This window comes from Diachasmimorpha longicaudata, chromosome 1 (assembly GCF_034640455.1).
Source record: "Diachasmimorpha longicaudata isolate KC_UGA_2023 chromosome 1, iyDiaLong2, whole genome shotgun sequence".
Lineage (NCBI taxonomy): Eukaryota > Metazoa > Arthropoda > Insecta > Hymenoptera > Braconidae > Diachasmimorpha > Diachasmimorpha longicaudata.
This window is the reverse complement of record NC_087225.1, coordinates 6797268-6818815: the sequence shown is the minus strand read 5'-3', so window position 1 is coordinate 6818815 and position 21548 is coordinate 6797268. Positions and strand designations below refer to the sequence as shown.

The 21548-nt window shown below is 36.2% G+C and overlaps 1 protein-coding gene and 1 long non-coding RNA gene across 2 annotated transcripts in view; one reads left to right on the top strand and one right to left on the bottom strand.

The window, feature by feature from the left end:
* LOC135161693 (myocardin-related transcription factor A) overlaps window positions 1–21548 on the top strand; it is a 98125-nt gene that overhangs the window by 13379 nt on the left and 63198 nt on the right. The gene's annotated exons all lie outside the window — the stretch shown is intronic.
* Window positions 1–21548, bottom strand: part of LOC135161879 (uncharacterized) — a 40659-nt gene that overhangs the window by 3635 nt on the left and 15476 nt on the right. The window lies entirely within an intron of this gene.

Sequence of the window (21548 nt, the reverse complement as noted above, 5' to 3'; positions counted from 1 at the left end):
TTCAACTGAAAACGCGGGAAATTTTTTGCAATGACAGAATTACGCGAAGTTTTAGTTGCATTCTTCACTAACGAATCAGTGCATTGTTCAAATATTCAAGTAATTCTGAATTTTCGAGTCCATACGGTACCTGAAAACCTCAAAACCGTTGAAAATTAAAGCAATAACTTCTCATAATTTCCAATTAAACATTCACTAACTATTAACAAATATTCAGTTATTATGATTCAACCGGGTCATTCAGTATCAGTTACCGAACAGATATCATTAACATCAACAGAATTTCTTTTATCAATGTAAATTTCAAAGAAGGCAGATGTGCATTACGGAATGATATAGTTAAATTACCCAAATTTGCATGACTCCCCAGATCCAGTCGAATCAATTAAAAAAATGGATAAACAAAATATCATCGATTGTGATAACAATAAAAAATGGAGTAAAAAAAAACTCATGAATGTACATGATGGTAATAATCGAAGCGCGTGTAACGGTCACCGAGGATTAACGATCCTTCGTATTATGCCAGTAGTGAAAGCAAATTCCGGTCGTCCATGAGACACAGATGTGACAGGGTAGATAACGAGCGGGGTCGAGGGGTGATGCGCGAATCGAATGACAATCATCGTTTTTTGTCGTAAGTGGAAATGAGAGAGGGCTTCGATCAATAAAACAAGAAAAAAAAAACAAATAAATGCGAGGGGGGAAAAAAAACTGACCAATGGGTTGAAATAAAACTTAATCGAATGAGGGGTGCATTTGCAGTAGTTGAAATATTGGTGTGGGCACACACCGTGTGCCCAATACTTTATTACAATAATTTGATCGTTTAATTGCTAATTAAGGAGCCGATACAGGGCTCGTGAGCATTGCAACGGTAAGAAAGGGACAGTGAGTCACATCTGTCGACGTTAAAGTGCAGCAGTGAGTGAATTCTCTTTATTCTACACTTGCTAAATTACATCGTGGGCCTTGTGGATGAATATTGCTCATTTAAAGTTACTTCTCACTTTGGATATTAATTTACCGGGCAATTATTGACGCATAATAGAGCTTGAATTTTTCGTTCGCTGAATATTGATGGAAAAAATGACTAAATCGATGCAAAACTGGGGACAGCCTCGTTAGCGATTTACAATGGAACAGAGTCAAGGATGACGATCAAACAATGAAAAGAAGTCAACGAGTATTCGGGACTCAAGTAGATTAACGGCCGGTAATAAGACGACTGGGCTTCATTAGGCGCATTGTCGTTGCCATGGCAAGCCCACCATTGGTTCACATTTTATTCACTTCATTTGTATTTCTTTCCGTGGTTTCAAGGGAATTGTAAAGAATATCAAAGCACACCCTCTGTACGATCAAGCATACAACGGACATTCTTACAGTGCCCATTTCATCTTGAATTAATTAACACATTGTTTGTGGAATGAGAGCGATTTTGGTGTTTGGACGTGAAATTCAAAGCGCTGGGATTAAATTCCAGAAAAAAGTTTTTTTCAGAAAAGCACATCGATTCTTAAATCTGGGGAAGTTCATCCCTGAAAATTGAAAATAAAAAATTTTCAGGAAAAATTACCCAACTCGTATTTGGCTCTCCTATTACGGATTAAACGTGGAAATGTTTTGTGACGGTTTCGTAGTTCTTCACAGGTGGAAAATGAAAAGAATTCTGGTACAATTCCGTAAAATTTTTGCGTAAACGAACCACAACTGATAATAATGTGGATATGCTTCTTACACACTTGGGAGAAATGACGGAATTAAAAGACGTGAAAATAATAAAAATGTAGGTGATAGACAATGATCGAATTCCGCGACGTTCTCTGACGTGTCCACTTGGCAGTTGATTTTGTTTCCGGTCTACTACCACCAAGAATTTCATTCTTAATGCAACATTTTCGGTGGGCTGAGTTTTCTTTGCCAAATGGGTCTGGTTTTTGATTGAGGTTTTTGTATATTTTATAGCCTTGGGGCACGTAATAAATGAAGTATAACTGGGTCTTCAAGTATTCACGACTGTGCGGCACTCTAGCACATTCGCGGCATCATGAGGTGAAGTACATATCTAATTTTGCACATTGCAGAATGACGCAAACATAGTTCATTTTTATGTGAAAGGTATATAGCAAAATTTCCTGGAAATTCTACAACTAAGGAATCCTTTTTTTCTGTACTCGTACTAAAATTTTTAGATGCCATTTCTCTACGTATGTCCTTTCGTTTAGTTTTTACCGGAAAATATTAGATAATGTAATAATTTATATTGCAATCTACATCCAGGATATACGTTCGGTAGGGAAAATTAATTTATAGAATTCTCATCAGGGTAATTTATGTGTAGGTTTAAATTTATTCGCCCTGTTGATAAAGAAAAAGTAAATTTACTATCTCGTAAAGACTATAGCACATGTGTATTGAATCAGTACAACAGGGTTAAAAAACGCTGAAAACTTTTGTCACCATCTAATGTTCAACAGTCTTTACTTTGGTACGTAACAAAGGCTATGGCGCTGCTCTAACCGGTTATCTAATATGAAATATTTGGCTAGGGGTACCCACATTTCACTCTCAAATTCCCTGATCCCCTGCCAAAGTTTTCATGAATAAAAGTAAAACGAATATTTTTTTCATGAGAATAAACAGAAATGTTTAAGACATATGTAGGATAATTCAGTAGTAAAGCAGCAATGAAAAGGCACGTGCATTTCGCTCATAATAAGTTATCAGTGATTATCTTCTGAGAAAAGAAAAAAAAATCAACATTTACCCAAAAATATTTTTTGCAATTTACACTTTGCTCGGCAAAAAAATATTAAGGACAATTTCATCACTCCCTATTTTTTTAGATTGATGGATCGAGAACTGAAACCTGGTAGAATGCACTTACCTCTTTTCATCACTTAATTACTGAATTTATTCTGGTTAATTCGAAGTATTTTATGTAATGCTCAGTACCTTTTATCAAGGTTTCTCATTCTTAGCAGGAATGATTACGTAGAACGAGATTGAATCGACCCCCAGAAATATCGATAAAAAGTTCCGTTTGATCCTAAAAATCGGTCATAAACTTTCATTTGCGATTGCATATAACTTTCATAATAACCAACGGGACAATTTTTCCAAAACTTTTCTCTCTTTCTCTACAGGAAAAAAATGTTTGCCAAGTTTATTTACTTGTCACTACTAAAACTGTATAAATATTACCATGAGACATGAGAATGCCAAGTAACTTTTCTTGTAGTTAATAAATACACTTGGCAAAAGAATTTTTGTTCTGTTAGTCCATGAGACCGAGAAAGATGATTCTGTAAATCAACTAGAAATTACTATTTCAAAAATATTTTCATCACGAATCAATAAACTCGTTTACTTATATTAATAAATAAGACTACACTTATATTCATTCTCAGAATCTTTTTAGGTTTAAATAAATACGTTTTTTTATATTAATAAAAACACGTGTTTTTCCTTAATAAAATAAAATTCAATTTTATTTTTAATTTTTCTTGGTTTTTTCGTTATTTTAATAAGCCATGTTTCTGATGGATTGAAGATCACGTTAGTTATCTACTATTGATTTCGGCACTTTCCGATACAACCTTATTAATGGCATATTCCGTGCCGTAAAAAGGGGACATAAAACACACTTTAGTAACACTCCGATCGATTGCCGCTTGTTTCTCATCTCAACTAATTGAGGTTTCATCGCTGAAGATAACACAGGGCATTTAAAGTGAATTACTCAGGCAATTGCAATTTCACACGATGGGCTATCGAGCGGTTGCATTCGACAGTCGATGCTTGCGTCGTTATTAACTGATAAAGACACTGCCAAATTCACTGCAATATTTTCAGTGGGGTCTCCAGCTCAGTGTAGTACAGCCTAACGGGTGCCGAAATATGTGCCTTTTTTCGATCTCTTGTAAAATAAGAAAAAAAATGCTCCGCTTTCTCATATCTGCTTTTTTCCTTCTCCTCCTCTTGTTTAATAGCATCATATATATTCTCTGATTCGTTAGGCTTGCTTCCTCATTCTCGTAAAAAGAGATCTACAAATGCATAAAGTATCGGACAATTAAGAATTTTAATGACATCTTCCATAGATCTTATGCAATAATTATTTATTTATTCAAATTGACTAATCAAATGATTTTCATAATTTGTAATGTGCATTTGACGACTCTGAGGTCGAGGTTTCGTATGGATATGTGGCCTTGAATGCCACATATATATAATATATAGTGAAACTCCCCATGTAACGAGGAAATTAAAAAATCAGGTCGGTCGCAAGCGCGTTTTTACGAGCTCAAAGAAGGCCTCCGACTTTCGCAAATGGACAACTCGAATTTCGTGATTCTCTGTCGTTTGAGTATTGAATAATTCCACTTGTCATAAACCAATGGCGTAGTATTATTTAATTGAATGATTAAGGCTCTTTATAACACATTGTTTTATTGTGTTTTTATTCGATTCTCGTGTCTTCTGGGTGCTGGTAATTTAAAAGGGAGGAAAAAAAAAACATTACGAGAGTTTTATACTTTCTTTCGCTCTTTTGTTGAATTATTAAAAGGCAGTGGAAGACCTGCACTTGTGTTCCGCAGCACGACATTCAACTTTAACGATCCGCGGTTCATGACCACTGAGGGAATTTCTCGGGAAAATGATCGTATGGGGAACCACGATTCCATCGTGGAATCGACGATCTATCACTGGAACAACCGTCCACGTCAATACGTAATTGGATGTTTAATAAATTCATCATTTTTCGATGTTTGTTTTTTTAATGTCGGTAGTGATGAATTATTATTAGTTCATATTGTACCAGGTGCACTTGTAAAATTAAGAATAGTAGAGCTGACAGTATTGAAATCCATGTTTTCATCCCACGGTGGATTCCATGGTTATGGATTTGTGTTTGGTTGTGGTTTGTTTTTGCACTTAATTTCTTCTTCTAAAATTTTCCGCCTTTTTGTTACGCCATTAGTTATCAATTAATTCATTACAATAAATTTTCAAAAGGTTAAATTTATTTCTTAGCGAAAAAAACTTTTACAACATCAAGGAAATAAATAATATGAATGAATGATTATTTCTTAGCGAAATGAAGGATGAAGGTTAGTTTTATAAGAAAAATTAGCCTCCCAAAATCTAATTTTTATTCAAAATTTCTTTCTGTGTATATAACTACATTTTTGAATGAGCTCATCAACAAAATACTCGTTTCTCCCTTGTGGGCTTAATGTCGGTTTCGTTGGTTATTGCAAAGGATGAGAAATTTTACGTCGTGAGGGGAAAGTACCTAGTATTCTCAAAATTTAAATCAATGCAATTTTTCAGTCATGAAAAGCGTTATATGCCATGCGTATTCTCGCTCACGGACAATAAGATATTTATCGCCATGCGGGAGTAGCCGCTGCAAAGGAGTATATCCAAGTCTCCATTGTATCTACCAAGCAGTGATGTATGGCCAGTGAATTGGTGGAGGAATTGAAAGTCGTTATACTGGCAACTTCCACTCAGAGACTGCGGATTAAGCCGCTTTTGTATTATTTTTTATAATCGGGTTCCGGGGGCTCATGACGATGATAAAATCACCTGCATTTTCCAAATTACTAAAATCGAAAGACCTTTTAAATTTCACATTAGTAAAATGGCTCAAGGCTAACTACTTAGCATATTTTTGTTTTAGAATTTGCATTTTTTTCTCATCAAGAAAAATATTAATCGCCTCGAATGGGCTTTACCCTCTGCGTCTTGTCGTTATGAAATATACTCTAAGGATTTTCTCTCAAACTTATTTTATTAACTTTAATATGCTTCACTAATGTCTGGGTACTTGTATTGCCTGGGGAACAATCTCTGGTTACCTTTAATCGCTCTTCTTTTTTATTGCACCTCGATAAAAATGACTTTTTCGGTAAGAATTATCGTACAAGTATCATACGGGGAGAAACCGTGCCAATTTCACTCTCTTGCACCTGAGAAATCTCGTAAATCTTTTGGTTTTTCGCCGCCTTTTACGTTCAACTATAATGTACACCACTGAGAGCCATTTCATATATTCTCTTTATCGTCCACTGTTGCAAGTGTCAAATAAATAATAATTTAAGGTATTACGATGAATGTCAGTGGCATTGATCAAAGGAACTTTTCATTAACTATTTCACTCGTGCAATCCAAAAAGTCCTGAGGAGAAAGGAAAACACGAGCCTGAGCAGTTGAGAAGAAAAATTCAAGTGTTGACAATTCCAATCCGCAGCAAATAATTAATAAATTTACTAAACAGAGAGGTGCTTGTTTAGAAAAATTCTATTGTTACCACGATCATACTTCTAGGATTTCTAGGAACTTTCCCAGTAATATGGGAAATTAATTTTTTTTCCACTAAACTTTCCTACAGTTAAACTTTTTCGCTTTTATTTTAATAACTATTTTTTTAATTTCCATCCCCAATCTAATCTCACGTCAAAATCTCTATCAAAACTTGATCGATTAAAACTATCACCTTCATTATCAGTGAGACAGTCGTCAAGAGTAAAGAAAAAAAAATATAAACTCAGTTCGAAAAATTCTGCCGTGGGCTCAAAGGAACTCTCCTCCGTTCCCAGCACTCCAAAATGTGTTCCAGTTAATCAGTAATAATTACTCGACATTGGTCCATCCATTTCCCACTGGTATTAATTAACGCAGCCCCATTGGTTCCTTCTGATGTGTTGGATCGTATATATTCAGTAGTCCTCTTGTGAAAAAAAAAAGAGCTCACTGGTTTGGAGGGACAACATTCAGAGGTACTAATTCCCGGGCAACGCCTCCCTACATTGGAAGAAGGCGACTGTCGCCTGATTCTTTTAGTGACTGACTAATTAGTTAATTCTTTTCTCACTCCACAGCACCGGTATAAATTATTTACAACTTTCTCCAATGTTTTTTTCTTTGATAATAATCATTGTATTAACATTCTATCATTTACCGTTGTAATTTTTCAACCCAGAGTTACTTCGGTCAATGCAGCTTTGATTCAATCTCCTCTCTCCTTCGATTTTTATTTTGGTTATTCGATTGAAGTTCACTGGAGATTCATTAATAACAACACATGAATTTTTACGCTCTTGGCATGAGGGCATGACAAATTGCCACGCAATCGGTTGCCTCGTTCAGCGATTAATCAAAACTCAATGTGAAGCATTCAGAGTGGACTACAGGTATTTCCTCTTCCACCAAGATCACCCTCATTACATTCGGCGAGTTCTGTCTCGCAAGAAAGTATAACGTAACGTGGTCATCACCATTACGCCTCTGTATGTGATGAACAATTGTGCCGCCGATTGTAATTAGGCTAAGTCTCAAATTATGACGTTTTAAATTTTCTTAATTTTCCACAATATCAAAATTTTGAGAGTTCCTATGCCATTTAATTTAATTTTATCTTGTCTGTATTGTGTACACGAGGAAAAATTTTCTACATAAATTCTATAACAGAAAATTTGTGCGAATGTCACTGAATTTTTAATTGTTTTTATTAAATGAAACTGTGGATTACCAAATTTTTTGAATAATTTTTATTGAACTTCTCTCTCCGTTTATGGCACGGCAATTTCTCTAGTATTTTTTTGCACGAAGGGGAATTCCTCGGCAGTCAAAGGCAATATGAAAAACTCATAAAAATACTCATAGTGGAATATTTGTAGGATATAATGGCCGCCAGGCAATTGCCGGCAGGTACCGGAACCGAAACCTACTCATTACATACTCATTTTCATAATTTCAATTCTATGCTATTGAATATTTCCGGCTGAAATTTCCCACACATTATGGAAATCTTTAACAAGTGATAATCTCTGTAAAATTTTCAAGTATCTCTTCAATCAAAATCTCTTCATTGATCAAATTTCTCATTGTCCTCATTGTTTGCTCGATGATATTTTGAAAATTATTTCGAAACAATAAGCGCGATGATTGATGACGAAAGGAAAATAATGTTCATCTGGTTATTATTTATTCCAGAATGAAAATGGGCTTTGTGTCAGGGGATAGATGACTTTAATGTGTGGGCGTATTGCTGAGAACTTCATATATATTTAGCATTACATTATTACATTATTTACCGACGAACTTATCTCAGCCAAATCTCTTAACTAAACAACCATCTTTTAAGCATGCTACAACTCAATTACATTTTCCACTCTAGTACTCTAACGGCTTTTTAAACTCGTATTTTATGGAAAATTTCAGGTTGCGATACGTAGGATTTAAATTATTGAGCAGATTAAATTTTTACATTTTTCGGTTTTATTTTCGCCATTTCTTACTCGCGATCCTTTTATTATGTCCACCATATGGGAATCAATCCTTTGCCGTTTTTGGTGGCATCCACTTTCGCCGTTTTATAATATTATTCAGAGGACAATTAGCTCTTGAATGAGGCTCACACCGCACAGGAAAAAATTGTTTTTAATGTACACGAGAAAAAAGTACAAATAATGATGATAAAATGAATATTACAAAATTATATAATCAATGCTGAAATTTTATGGAATATGAAGAGGTCGTCACAATCTGAAAAAAATTTTTAGTGAATCAAATATTTGGAACGTTCCAAAAATGTTATTTTCAAACTAAATAAATAATTGTTCAACTATTTTACCCATATTTTTTGATGACATTCAGGTTTTATTTGAGAATATATTTGAGGAAAATTTCTCAAAATGCTAATTTTATTGATCAATTGAAAATTTTCATTTTTGAACGTCAAAACGATTGAATTGTAAGATCAATGTGTGTATGGAATTGAAGTATAACAGATAGTACCGCACGATTTGTGTCGAATGATTTGCCCGGGCGATAAAAAATTAAGGTGTTACGAGATATTAATCCCTAGCGTTCATTTGGTGGTTGAGAAATATTAAATCATCGTTATCATATACATTCTATCTACTCGACGCGGAAAAGAGAATTGCTGGTGTGTGTGGCTCCAAAGAAGTTACATTGATATATCACACGCGTGGGTATAATACTATTTGCAGGAGGACATATATACAGCATACGTGCGTGTGCCAGGCAATTTACAAGATGTTTATCCTCGTTTAGAGATAAGAAAATGCAAACCTGTCTGAAAAATTGCAATTCTATTTTTCTCATGATTCTCATTGTGCTGCACTTTCATCCGTTTTACCTTTTTTTTTTTCATTCATTGACAACGATTCGAAACAAATCGAACCAATACTGAGGGAATACGGGTATGGGATGACTATTACTGGAGCACGATGTAATACGACATAGGTGTCGATGGTGGAATGCTGTATTACCATATTCAAACCTGACGTAACTTTCGTTGGTCACTGACCTAGAGACGATCCCCTTTTGTGTTTATTACCCGTTTGTAAACTGGATTGCACTTAAAATTTTTATTTTTATTAAGGAAAATGCTTTACTGAGTTGTGGGATGAGTTCATAAAAATTTTTACTCGAAAAATGAATGATTACAAAAATTTGTTGACACTCTAATCACTGGTAATTAATTGATAGATAGAAAAAAATCAATTTTTTTTCTATAAACAGAGCTGACAATAGCTAAACCTCAGGAAAATCAGAATTTCTCAATTTTCCGATATTTATTTGATTTTCCCTCTTTCAAGGATAAATTCATCAAATCCACGACCTTCGATTTTACTACTCCTTCAACAGAACAAAACATTGAATGGACATCTACGCGTTTAATACATCGTAAAGATGTCTTTCGTTGTAGTAAATTATTCCGAAATTTCGAATGACTCATTCGCTGAAAAATTTTCTCGCAAATCCTCACGCATCACGACTATTGCATTATTGGCATCACTTTCAATATGAAAAAAGGGTAAAGCAGGATGCCAATTTTCTTCCAACAGTATAGAATGAAAGTCGTTTCTGTGTAATATCACTCATTGCACTCGTTTATTAAATAGACGCTGGGGTGTTACACATTTTACGAGCTATGATTTGCATAATAAACGAGCAATGCCGCGGCAAAGCGTTGACGAGAGCAACTCTCAAGTGTGCGAATCCGTTATTTACGAGGGGGTGGTCCGACCTCTCACGGAATCTTCACTGTAGAGAAATGAGATGAAAACAACGAAAAGAAATAAAAAAAAAAATAAGAAACAGAAAGAAAAAAGAAAACTGGTGAATGTTACAACAAGGCCCTCGCTGAAGATGAAGTACAAGGCCCGCACAGAAATATGGGAGAAGAGGTGTACCTGAGAGATGCTCGCGTTTTACTGCTGGAAGAAAAAGTAATTACTCGCTTCTTTGCTTGAATTTTCGTGCCTCTCACAGAGGTATAATATGAAGATGTCTCGTTGGAGATTCCTGGGAGTTCAGGGGTGGGGGGAATGATAATGTTATTTAATACCTTCAACGTTTTGAAAAAATGTAATAAAAATGAGTCATTAACCTTAATTAAAATCATAGTGGCCCAGGGGACCTTGATTGGGCTATCAAAACGGTATGTAATTCCACAAATGAACTTACACCAATTAAACACAATTGAAAGTTAATTTAGGTCAAGAATATAGAATCACGTTTGCAGAATAATAATTTCAACTGAAATAATAAATCAAAGTCGTTGGACAAATACGTTCATTATTCTTCAAGACTTGTTTTCAATTTTCGTTTCTACTTAAGTTTTATTTATTGATAACAAACAGTTGAAGCAGTAGAACAATTACAATTATTCAAGATAAATGCCGAGGGGAGGTGAAAATTTTACACTATCGTGATGTAAATATAATTGTTAGTGGCATCACGAATGAAAGATCTTAAATCTGAACTATTGTATCATTAGATTGGATTATGGAATGTTACAGAACATTTTTTTTCATGGCACACAAGAAATCTTCAAAAGTTTTGCGTTTTTCATTAACGCGCATTGACATTTGCAATGAATTAATTTGGATACCAACTCTGAGGATAGAAAACAGTTCGAAGAATAAATTTTACATGGCATCGTCAAGTCAATGCAAGTGTCACATTGATATTAATTTGAGTGTGAGAATAACGATGTAACAGATTGTGGAAGTGCACAAAGTGTTGTGTTTACCGACGAAGACGTTTGATTTATAGGTAAATGGGGGAGGGATGGGGCGGGGGAAATTCCGTGTTACGCGGTATTACTCTTCCACCGAGGTGCTACCAGCGAGGGTAGAGAATCGAGGGAACATGAGGCAATCTCTGTGTGAGATCATAATCGAGTATCTTGCCGACACGCCCGACCATACTGAACCACTGCACTACTCCGCAACACCATCGCCTCTTCACCACTGCCAACACATTACAACTTCCCTCCGTATTATCTACATATGTATTTTTTTATGTTTTTATTTTCCTCAACGAAATGACGGGGTCTCTTGTTACTCACACCCTTGTCGTTTTTTTCCGGCATCTGAATTCCGGGGCATTTATGCGCGGTGGTCCGTTAAATTTCAGGAGGACTAAATCGACCGGTTCATGAGATTGCAATCGAATGAGAGGAATGAAAAGAGATAAAATGAAGAAGTGAAATTGTTTGTGAGTGGCAAATGAAACTGAAAACAAGATCGGATGGCATTTTATTTTTCTCGTTCGATTGGCTGTGGCCATTCAATGAATTCAAATAGATTTTTTCCCTTCGTAATGAAAACAGACCTTTTCATTTTAATAAATAATCCATTTAATAAATAATCCATTCTAAAAGTCTAACTCGATCGCAATTTGAATTCTCCTGAAAATGCAACGAGTGGGAATGGTTCTGCTAATAATTACGGTATGCTCTGTAATTATGAAACAGAAAAGTACGGAAGGGTAAATTATAAACCAAATTTGTTAACAGAATGCACTATATTTCAACTACTTCCCAAAATACCGAAGGAAAATCATAAAAATATGAAAACTCATTTCACCCATCGTCCAACGTGCTCTAATACATGAAAAATAATTAGGTGATGTGAAATGTAAATATCTCAAAAACGAGAGGCGGAATGCCAAAACTTCACATCACCAGACGCCCATTCCATACATCTCTTAATGAGTGAGAAGTATTGGAATTCCTTCACGACATTTCCAAAATATTAACGATTAACCAGAATCACCAAAGTCTTATTCCAATGCACAGCTGCATTGGCTCCGTGAGTCACAACTGGTGACCGAAAATTTTCCTCCGAAAAGAGCCAAATGGTCGTAATTTTTTTTTCCGCATGTGTAATAGAGCACAGACCCTCTTGTTTTTGCATTTCCTCTCCTTTTGTTTTATTTGCCCGCCGCCCTTGGCGTGCGCGTCGCTCACAAAGGCATCAGAGATGGATCTGATAGGGGATGCAGAATGTCGCGGTCAGACTACAAAGTGATATCCAGCGGCACTGGAGATCGTGTGCGTCGAGTGTTTGACGATTACGTAAGCCTGTAGCCTGTAGCTGATGGCTTATACCTCTGATTCACCGCAAGAATTGTCCGTTATAAGACATTTTACGGGAGATAGCATGAAAATGAATAAGATACGAGTGCATACAATATTTTTTCAACATATGTTTCAAAGTAATACGTTATCTTTTTTCCTTGAAATATTGAGACGAGGGGAATATAAATAATAAAGAGAGATGGAAAGGAGGAGTAAGATTGAAATGGACCTCTCTCAATCATCCGCCCCTGCGGACAAGTGAAAATTGAAATTCACTTTGCGTGCATTCTTCAGGACGTTTGCGCACGCGTATGCAACATCACCTGTCGCCGGTCTCTCTTGCCCTCGTTTATCCTGTATTATTTTTGTTCACGTAAATGTATTCGTGCATTTGAGTTGGACGATGAGTCAATAGAAATAATTTTTAACGGTATCAATTATCGCCCTTTGGCTGACAAAATGTTATAAATTAAAAAGAAAATCTGTTCATAAACTTGGTTTCGGATCAAGATATTTGTGGGGCCTTATCCTTTCGGGGCATCAATAATTGAGTGACGAAACGCCTTAATTCGATAGGAATTTTCTATTCAAGGCAAAGGTGGGCTCTCTCGTAGTCCGATTTTCCTCACTTGTTATTATAAATAAACAAAGTTCTTTGTCACTTTCACGCAGTACAAATCCGCTTGGATATATCTTCATGATTATCAATTCCTTTTCAATTATGATAATACACGAACGTGATACTCCTATCTTGTTTTACCGATCAGCTGTCAGATTATACGCTTTTTAATCCACTTTCAAACCAAAGTGATCCTACCAAATTGAAATAAATGAAAAATAAAAGTCCACAGTGAGTTGAGAGCTGTCGGGTGGAAAGAGCTGAAATCTTTGACTCATGGAAGTTATGTATATATTGCGAAAAAAATTTCTTTTGGGGTTCTCGTTGGTACAAAGTATGTTAAGGAAAAGACGTGTCTCTCGCGATACACCCGACATTTTATCCCGGAGGGGGAGAGTATCCTTCGCGTATGTAAGAATCGCACGTTCGATGTTTGCCCTGGGATAAAGCCGCGTCAGCCGGGATTCATCGATCAATCCCACGAGGTTGATTTGCGTTACCCGGGGCTCCTATCGCACGAATCAATCTTCACAGCCGCAGTCGTTATATTATGTGGTACATCATGGGGGCAGGGAGAATATTCAAGTTCACTTGTACGTTGCATCATCAACACAACGTACCTTGTATCATCTTGTAGTAGAAAGTATTGTCGATGAGAGGGAAAACGTCATTTGCAGATGAAATTATCATGACCTATGAGTTTGTGAAACATTGTTTATTTGCACAATGCAAATTTCGTGATCGGTGAAATTTAACTTTTGAATTTTTCGTGGTATATCAGTCGAATGTGAGCGAAAAATCTTGAAAATTGGAATTTTTCAATGAGTAATCTGTATTTGACTGCGTGGAATAGAAGATATTCACACGGAGAGAATAACTCTTTAAAAATTACGTGCCTTTTTCGTAATCTATCAGTCAAAACCGCATTTTTTTAAACATTTTTTTCCCTGAACGTTCCCTGAAAGAGTGCGTAACTATTCTGGAATTTTTACCGAACAGATATGTAATTTTCAAAGAATTTTTCTCTCCGTGCATCGTATATTAAGTTTAATGAAGTCAAATTAAACCCGCCAGGTATAGAACTGTTTAATAAATAAATAATAAGTAAACAAAAAAAATAAAAATGTTTGACGAAGTTTTAAGATAGACATGAGGTAACAGCTGAACATTCGACTGCCAGTACTGACCCAGCGTTGATTCCGTTGACAATTAAATAATTTTCACCCGCTACTCCTCATTAATCCCGATAATGTTGACCTCTATTTTTGTGGTTTCAAAACATTGAAGGAAGAATTTGATTCACACACGTTCTACGGAGAAATTGAGAACATGTTTTATGTACACGACATGATGTTGCTTGAGTATTATGGGTGTATACACGTAGAAGTCGGCGCGCGAAAGAGGCGTTGAAAATGGCTCTTTGGGCTGGCGAAACGACTCGTAATTAATCCCCCAGCTAACGAGACCGCAGTGTTCTGGATCCAATGGCGTATGCTACTCTCGCGAGATATATACTTTACCCGCTTCCTATCCTTTCAATGCCATGACTGGACAGGATTTTGTGGTCAAATGAATTCACAGAAGTTGATCGCGAATAAGCAAATACGATAAGGCAGGGAAAGACCTTAGAAATATTCCAAAATTATTGTGCAATAAATATCCTCAATCTCATTCTACTTTAACTTTGTAAAATTTCATTTTTACTGACGATATATTGACGCTGTTGGTTAATATTTTAATATAATTGTCTTTATAGTCAGCTGAAGGCCCTCGGGCGGTGACCAGTACGCTCTTGGGTTTACAACCAATTCCGTTAAAAATGAAAAATAATAAAAATAAGGAAATATCTTCAGTTTACGGTAACAATACACGAAGAGAAAAGTTCAATAAAAAATAACTGAAAAGTTTTGTAATTCTGGAGCGAACTGTCATTCGGAGAAAAGTTTCCAAATGCATTTTAATGTTTATAGAATATTGCAGATGACTTATAGCAAAATTACTGATTTTTTAACAAACTAATCTCTCTATTATGCCACGTAAAAATTCAAGTTCGTTGATAATTCTTCCCTTGAACGATACGTCATCCCCAGAATTACCAAAATTTTTGGATAATTTTTATTTTAAAAAATTCATCAGTGACAAAATGTCAGACGTGACTGGCAATGACGGTTATACTGTCGTGACCCGACAGTTTCTCATTCGTGGCGTTGCCACGTATCAACTATAGTATCAATACTACTCCAGTTTTGAACTCACCGGATTTGTTGAGTTAATGGAATCGGTAAAAAAGTGGATAAAAAAAGAACGTCCTATCGAAGGTGAAACGTAATCATGAGAGTTCAGATGACGGACATTTTTAATACCATACTGGACGATCAACTAATGCCTGAAGACGTAAATCCCCGAGTCAACTTGATACATGAGATTTTTTTTTCTCTTCATTCTATCCACAGATGGAAAATTCGCCATCTGCGGTATTATCATCTGTGTTTCGTGCGTAATCGGGTAATCGAATTCATTCCAACATTCTCCACACATAAAATATCAACTGTGTGAAACGGTTTGCACGACAAGAAAAAATTAAGAGGAGACGCGTGTGCCGCCAATTGCGCAATTAAAAGGCTCCTTGATGGAAGTTGTGCTGAGCAAAGCTGCAGTGATATACCGTTAGGATAAAGTGACTCAAAATGTTGAGTAGCAGATTATCCCTTTATTCGAATCTTAACAATTGTATTTTATCGGTCTGAGTTTTTAAATTTTACTCGTTTCAAGTAGCTTCTTCTGGCTATTTATTATAACAATTATTGTTTTTGCATCTGTATCTTTTGATACTTTGTCTGATGGAGAAGTAAAAGGACAGAAGGACTAAGAGAACCTTGGAGTTGACCTTGATGGTGCTTCTGAGACAATGGTTTCATTTTTTTAACCTTTTATTTCAACCCATTTAAAATTGCAAGTAGTTGCATAATGTAATTTTGCAAATGTTTTTTTGTTTTAGGTAAGAATTATCAGAAATCAGAATCGATTAAGGAGATTCAAGTAGTAAGTAAATGCATGCAGTCAGACGCCAATTAATTCCTAGAGCGAACCGTATATTATTTATTATTTCTGAATGCACAAAAAGGCGTGAATTAACTATTTGTTTTCATCGAGTAAACCTGTCTTATCATTTTAACATAAATTTCCCTTCGGCTTTTTTCGAAAGAAAAAAAATGAAATTTCGAAAAGAATCTTCGCGTTTTTCGAAAGAAAAAAAATGACAAAAAATACCATTCGGTACGTGATTTTCCTCCAGGCATTCGATTCGTTTTCCCAACTACGTCTTCGTCTACATCTAAATAAAGGTCATCCAACCTAGATCGAAAATTAATCCCCATATGTTCAGTCTTACAAAATGTCAAGAACGAACTGACAAAACGATTCATAATATCCTCCTCTAGACGATACGCTAATTTTCATTTTTTAAAATTGACTTCGTGTGACTTTCGCGATTCCTCAGCTAGCAATTGATATTCCATATTTCCCAAACTCGGTAACATGCAATCATTGAAAATAAATCTTTTTCGGAGTTAATGGGATGGACATTAACATTTGCGGGGGTGCACCTCCCCTTAAGTATTTTTTCTCACTATCGCAATGATTAATTCGATACATAATATATCCATACAACCGCGGTAAAATCGAATTTTCCCCAAGTTCACATTAACTTATTCACATTTATTAAATCATAAAACATTTTTTATTATCTATCCGTTACCTTTGATGATAGCCTTCACTCTTCTCCTCTCTCTCTCTCGCTGTACCTATCTCATTTCGTTGATCTTGGGCCTCTCCATACAGTTTTATTCCTCGCGGGTGGGTGGAATATCGTTTGCTCGTGCGAAACGATCCCGACCTCCCTCCTCCGAGGTATATGTATCAAGAAAATGGGATGAGACTCCAGGATATAACGCAAAGTTGTGTACCAGTGAGAGAGAGAGGAGGAGGGGGTGGGGGAGGAGGGGGAATAAATTAAGGAACGGGTTCTACATTGGCTCCCGCGCTGTATAGGACCTCATTACGTCCCGGTTCGTTTGTTTCCATTTTAATCGGGGGGCCCCTTGGATATTTACCGTCTCTCTCTGTCCTGCATGGCAATCGTACTGCTACATTGGCCGAGAGCTAACCGGCTAAGATCTTTGGCTCGTGCGAGAATATTGCCGATGGCGGGATCATTAGATATCCCAGTGGACTCCTTATCGATCGTTTACTTTACGCACCGCCTACTTAGAGGGCCATTTATATAAAATGCTGGAAGAAAAATTAATTGAAATAAACTATAATGATTTCGAGGAAGATCGTATTTTTTTCACGTTCGATCTTAGTATTCCCCAATGCTTCTGGTCAATTCATTCTCATACTATTCTTCCACAGTCAGTGAACTTAATTTATTTGAAATTCCCTGTCACAACTTTGATCAAACAAACTGCGAAGATGTGATATAATTATTATAATTATTTTGATACAACTATGAAGCATTAAATTTTTCTTCCTCTTCAAATATCAGTAATTTGATTTGGTGGGTTCGATCATTTGAAGGGAACTGTCAAAAAAAATTTTTTCAATGAACGGAAATAGGAAATTAATTGAGAAATTGGTGGCTCAATTCATAATACGGAATATTCACAGAATTCACAGAAAAAAAATTAACAACGAAATGCCCGGAATTCCCATTTAGAAACTTGTTTTTCATTTTTATCTAAACTATATTTAGTTGGCAGAATAATTTTTTTTCTCATTGTATCTGTCACCCTCTGGCCTGGTACTGATATATTATTTCTCCTGGTGTAGCATCAACAACAATGAAATTCCAATCTTTCCTCCAGACCTTTCGTTAATTTACGAAAATTGAATGGATTCGTAAAATTCAATTTGACAGCTTTTGATAGATCGATACTTGACACACTTGTGTCTCACGTTAGTCTGGTATGGTACATTAATCACACGAAGTAGTCTTAGAGAATAGATGCCAAAGAGCAAGACATCGAATTCTAATAATCCTTCAACACTATCTATTCAGTGTCTTTGAATAACGCATTCCATCATTCTATTAGAACCTATCGATAGGTTTCAACACTCGAGAGTGTTTCCAGATAGATTAATGGAGTACACACCTAAATCGTTTCTGATTCATATATTTTTTATGAATTTTTCTTAGATATTTCTCGGCGCGTGGACATGTGGCAAAATGTCTTCCTAATCTGATCTGTATCATTCCTTTGCCTGAGGTATTATTTATTAATTGCCTTCATAGAGTCTAAGAATTTCCTGAAATGACAATCGGAAATATTGTTAATGATATTTTCAAGTCGACCGATGGATTACAAGAAATATTTTTAAAAATCTAAAGAGAAAACCGCCGCCTTTTATTACAGAGCGGGCACAGCCGATGGACAGTCAAACGGACACCTCGGCCCACGTTTTATCATGGTGTTCGTTTTATTACCGTAGCTTGATGGCTGGGGCATTAAGCATTTTGTTAAAGCGCCCTTCAAACTGAAGCATAAACTCCACTTACTCTGACCCCACCTCCTTTACCCACCTTGCATGAACATTTCTGCGGCTTAAAGAGTCTATTCAGCAATTTACTCAACATTTTTCCTAGCCACATTTCGACCTTTTTTTTTCTCGCAACAAACAGAGAAAAATAATCTCTGCAATAGGTACACAGGTACGAGTATATTCGGCTCACGTACGACCTACCGATTTCCACGTAAATGTCGCGCAATCGTTACTTGTTGACTGCCCCGCAGCACAACTAGTCGCACGGAATTAGTGGCTGATTACGGTAGACAAGGTCAATCACTTTTTACAGATGAATCAGTCTAATGATTCTTTTTGAACAAAAAAAATTTATGTGTGCATGCACAAATGAAATAAAGAAGTAAACAGACTGATCGTGATTAACGCAACTCATTTGTTCGATGCGCTGGAGCGGCTGGAAAAAAATGTCGAGCAAATCCATGAAATTCAGACCTCGCTCATTGATTACGGGTTCGATTCGGCCATTTTACGTGACGGTATCGTAATTTTTCACGAACAACTTGGATGGGAATTGAAATAAAAAAATACACGGAGAGAAATATTGAATAAACATTACGTTAATTTTTTGTAATTGCCGAGCGAAATATGGTTGTAGGTAATTTTACGCAACTGTCACGTACACTTTAGAAATTTCTTTGACGACCAGCGGATTTCTTAGTCATCTTAAAAATTCTGGAATATTGCGTCGTTCATGTGGAATGGTCATCGATTTTTCAATGGAAATTTCAATTTTTAAACTCATTGAAAAACATGGAACATTAAATTGGCTTTAATGTTTTCGTTCGGAAGCAACCAGGCGTTGACAAGCAATTTCCCACCTTTGTGTCATTTTTCCTCGACCAATGGCAGGTTGACTTGTAGCCTGTTTTTTACCCCACCAGCAAGACTAAGCTTGATAACGCCCACTGTCTCAGCGCCCATTCGCTGGAGCACGATATTTTCCAGTCGCAGAAATCAAATATTGTACTGGTGTCAGAATAGGTTCCAATCTGGGCGACTACGTCATGCAGGTGATGCGTTGGCGTTTACCTGTCGTCCCTGCGTCACGTATATGCGAAAATTTACAAGTAAATTCATTGGCGCTTCTCTCTCGGGATTAAACCAGGAATTTATTCCCTGGGATTAATAATTGAGATGGCATGAGCAATTGCCAATTTTTGCCAATTGCCAATTGCTAATTTTTATCGGTTGTAGTGGTTCGAAATCACAAATAACCAGATCTTCAATTCATTGGCTTACGCGTGAATTTTTCCTTGAAGTTCTGTGGAAATTTTCCATAAATCCCCACACGTTTTGCTCATCATAGAATTTTCATCCGCAACCGTATTGTAAATTAATTTTTTCGGTTTTTTTGGTAGAAATGATAGCGACAATGTTTTCTCCAACTTCTTGTGGTAGATTTCGTCTAGAAAAGCCCTCTGAACCCCCTCTACTGGCCCAACACAGTCATTTTCCTCATATTTTTCCTCATGCAAGACCCAAAACTATTCAAATTATCGCATGTAATACCACAAGAGCTCCGAAATTATCGGATATTTCCCGATAGGTTCGTTGCAAACAAATGAACGTGTCAAGTTTTCCAGTATAAAAATCACGAGCGCGAAGCGCGAGTGATTTTTCTGGAAAACTTGACAAGCTTATTTATTTGTAGGGAACCTTGAGGGAAATATCAGATAATTTCGAAGTTCGAGTGGTATTCGGGGGATTATTTTTTGCATCCAAATCTTGGCCGATAGAATTGCACCATGAGACATAATTTTCAACGAATTGCCATTTAATCTGTCAGATACAATTGAGGGTTACTTCAACATTTGTTTTTTTTTATATATATCAACATGCAAAATTTCCAGTGTAATTTTCAAGAATTTCCGCTGAAATACCGTGTTGACTATATAAAATAACGTCGAATGGTGCAATCCTATTGGCCAAGATTTGGATGGGAAAAATAATCGTTAATACATAAAAAATATTTTTTTTTGTAAATAATTCATAAGGATAACGGTGATATGATTTGAAAAAATTTCTCGTTGGATTCATCATCATTGCATCGTTTAGTAAAAATGAGGTGTATTTTATCATGATTGATTTGGAACTCATCTATCGTTGATCGTTCTTTAATGACTAATGGCTAGTGGCAAGCGAGAAGACAAGGAAACTTGTGTGGGTTGAGGAGGTCGATCATTGTGCGTCTCACCAGCTAAATCGTCGGACAATAACCACGCGTATCCGCAATTCCACTGTCCACCATTTGCTCTGTATATAATTTAATCTAGTATCAGAGTGTAGGACAATCATGCGCCAGTTTGTTTCCATTTATTCGTATTGTGTCTGTGTCAAAAGGAGTATACGCACGTGTGGGACGCACAAGGTTTTTTGATACCATGCAGTACCAACTTCCGTTTACTTCAGGGTTTGTGAGTGGCATGGGAAATGGTGACCGTCAAGTGGAGCTTTCTTCGAAATAGACTTTATAACGCGCCGAGACTGATCGAGGCGTTATGCATAAGTGAGTGGGAGACATGTCGTTATGAAACGGTTTTCAAAGAATGATTGATTTATATTATGTTTCACGATGAAGTCAACAATATCGTTTTCAATATCGAGTCGATTGGAATAGTTTGATCAATCAATTTTACAGTCAGCATTGGGTTTACTGCTATCGAACAATGATAAACTATTTATCGAATTAACATATTAATTGTTAGATCAATCAAATAATCAAAATTCAGGAAATAAATTGATCTGGCGATGAGAGGGGAAGTGGAGCTGAGTCTGTCCACGCTTGAATAAGATATAAATCAGATCCCGACGGAGAAAAACGTTTCGAAAAACCGATTTTTAAATATTCCTTGAACTGATCTAATGTATATTTAAAAAGTATATGTACAGTATACATTAAAAGATATAGAGAATTGACCGAAATTATATTTTTTATGG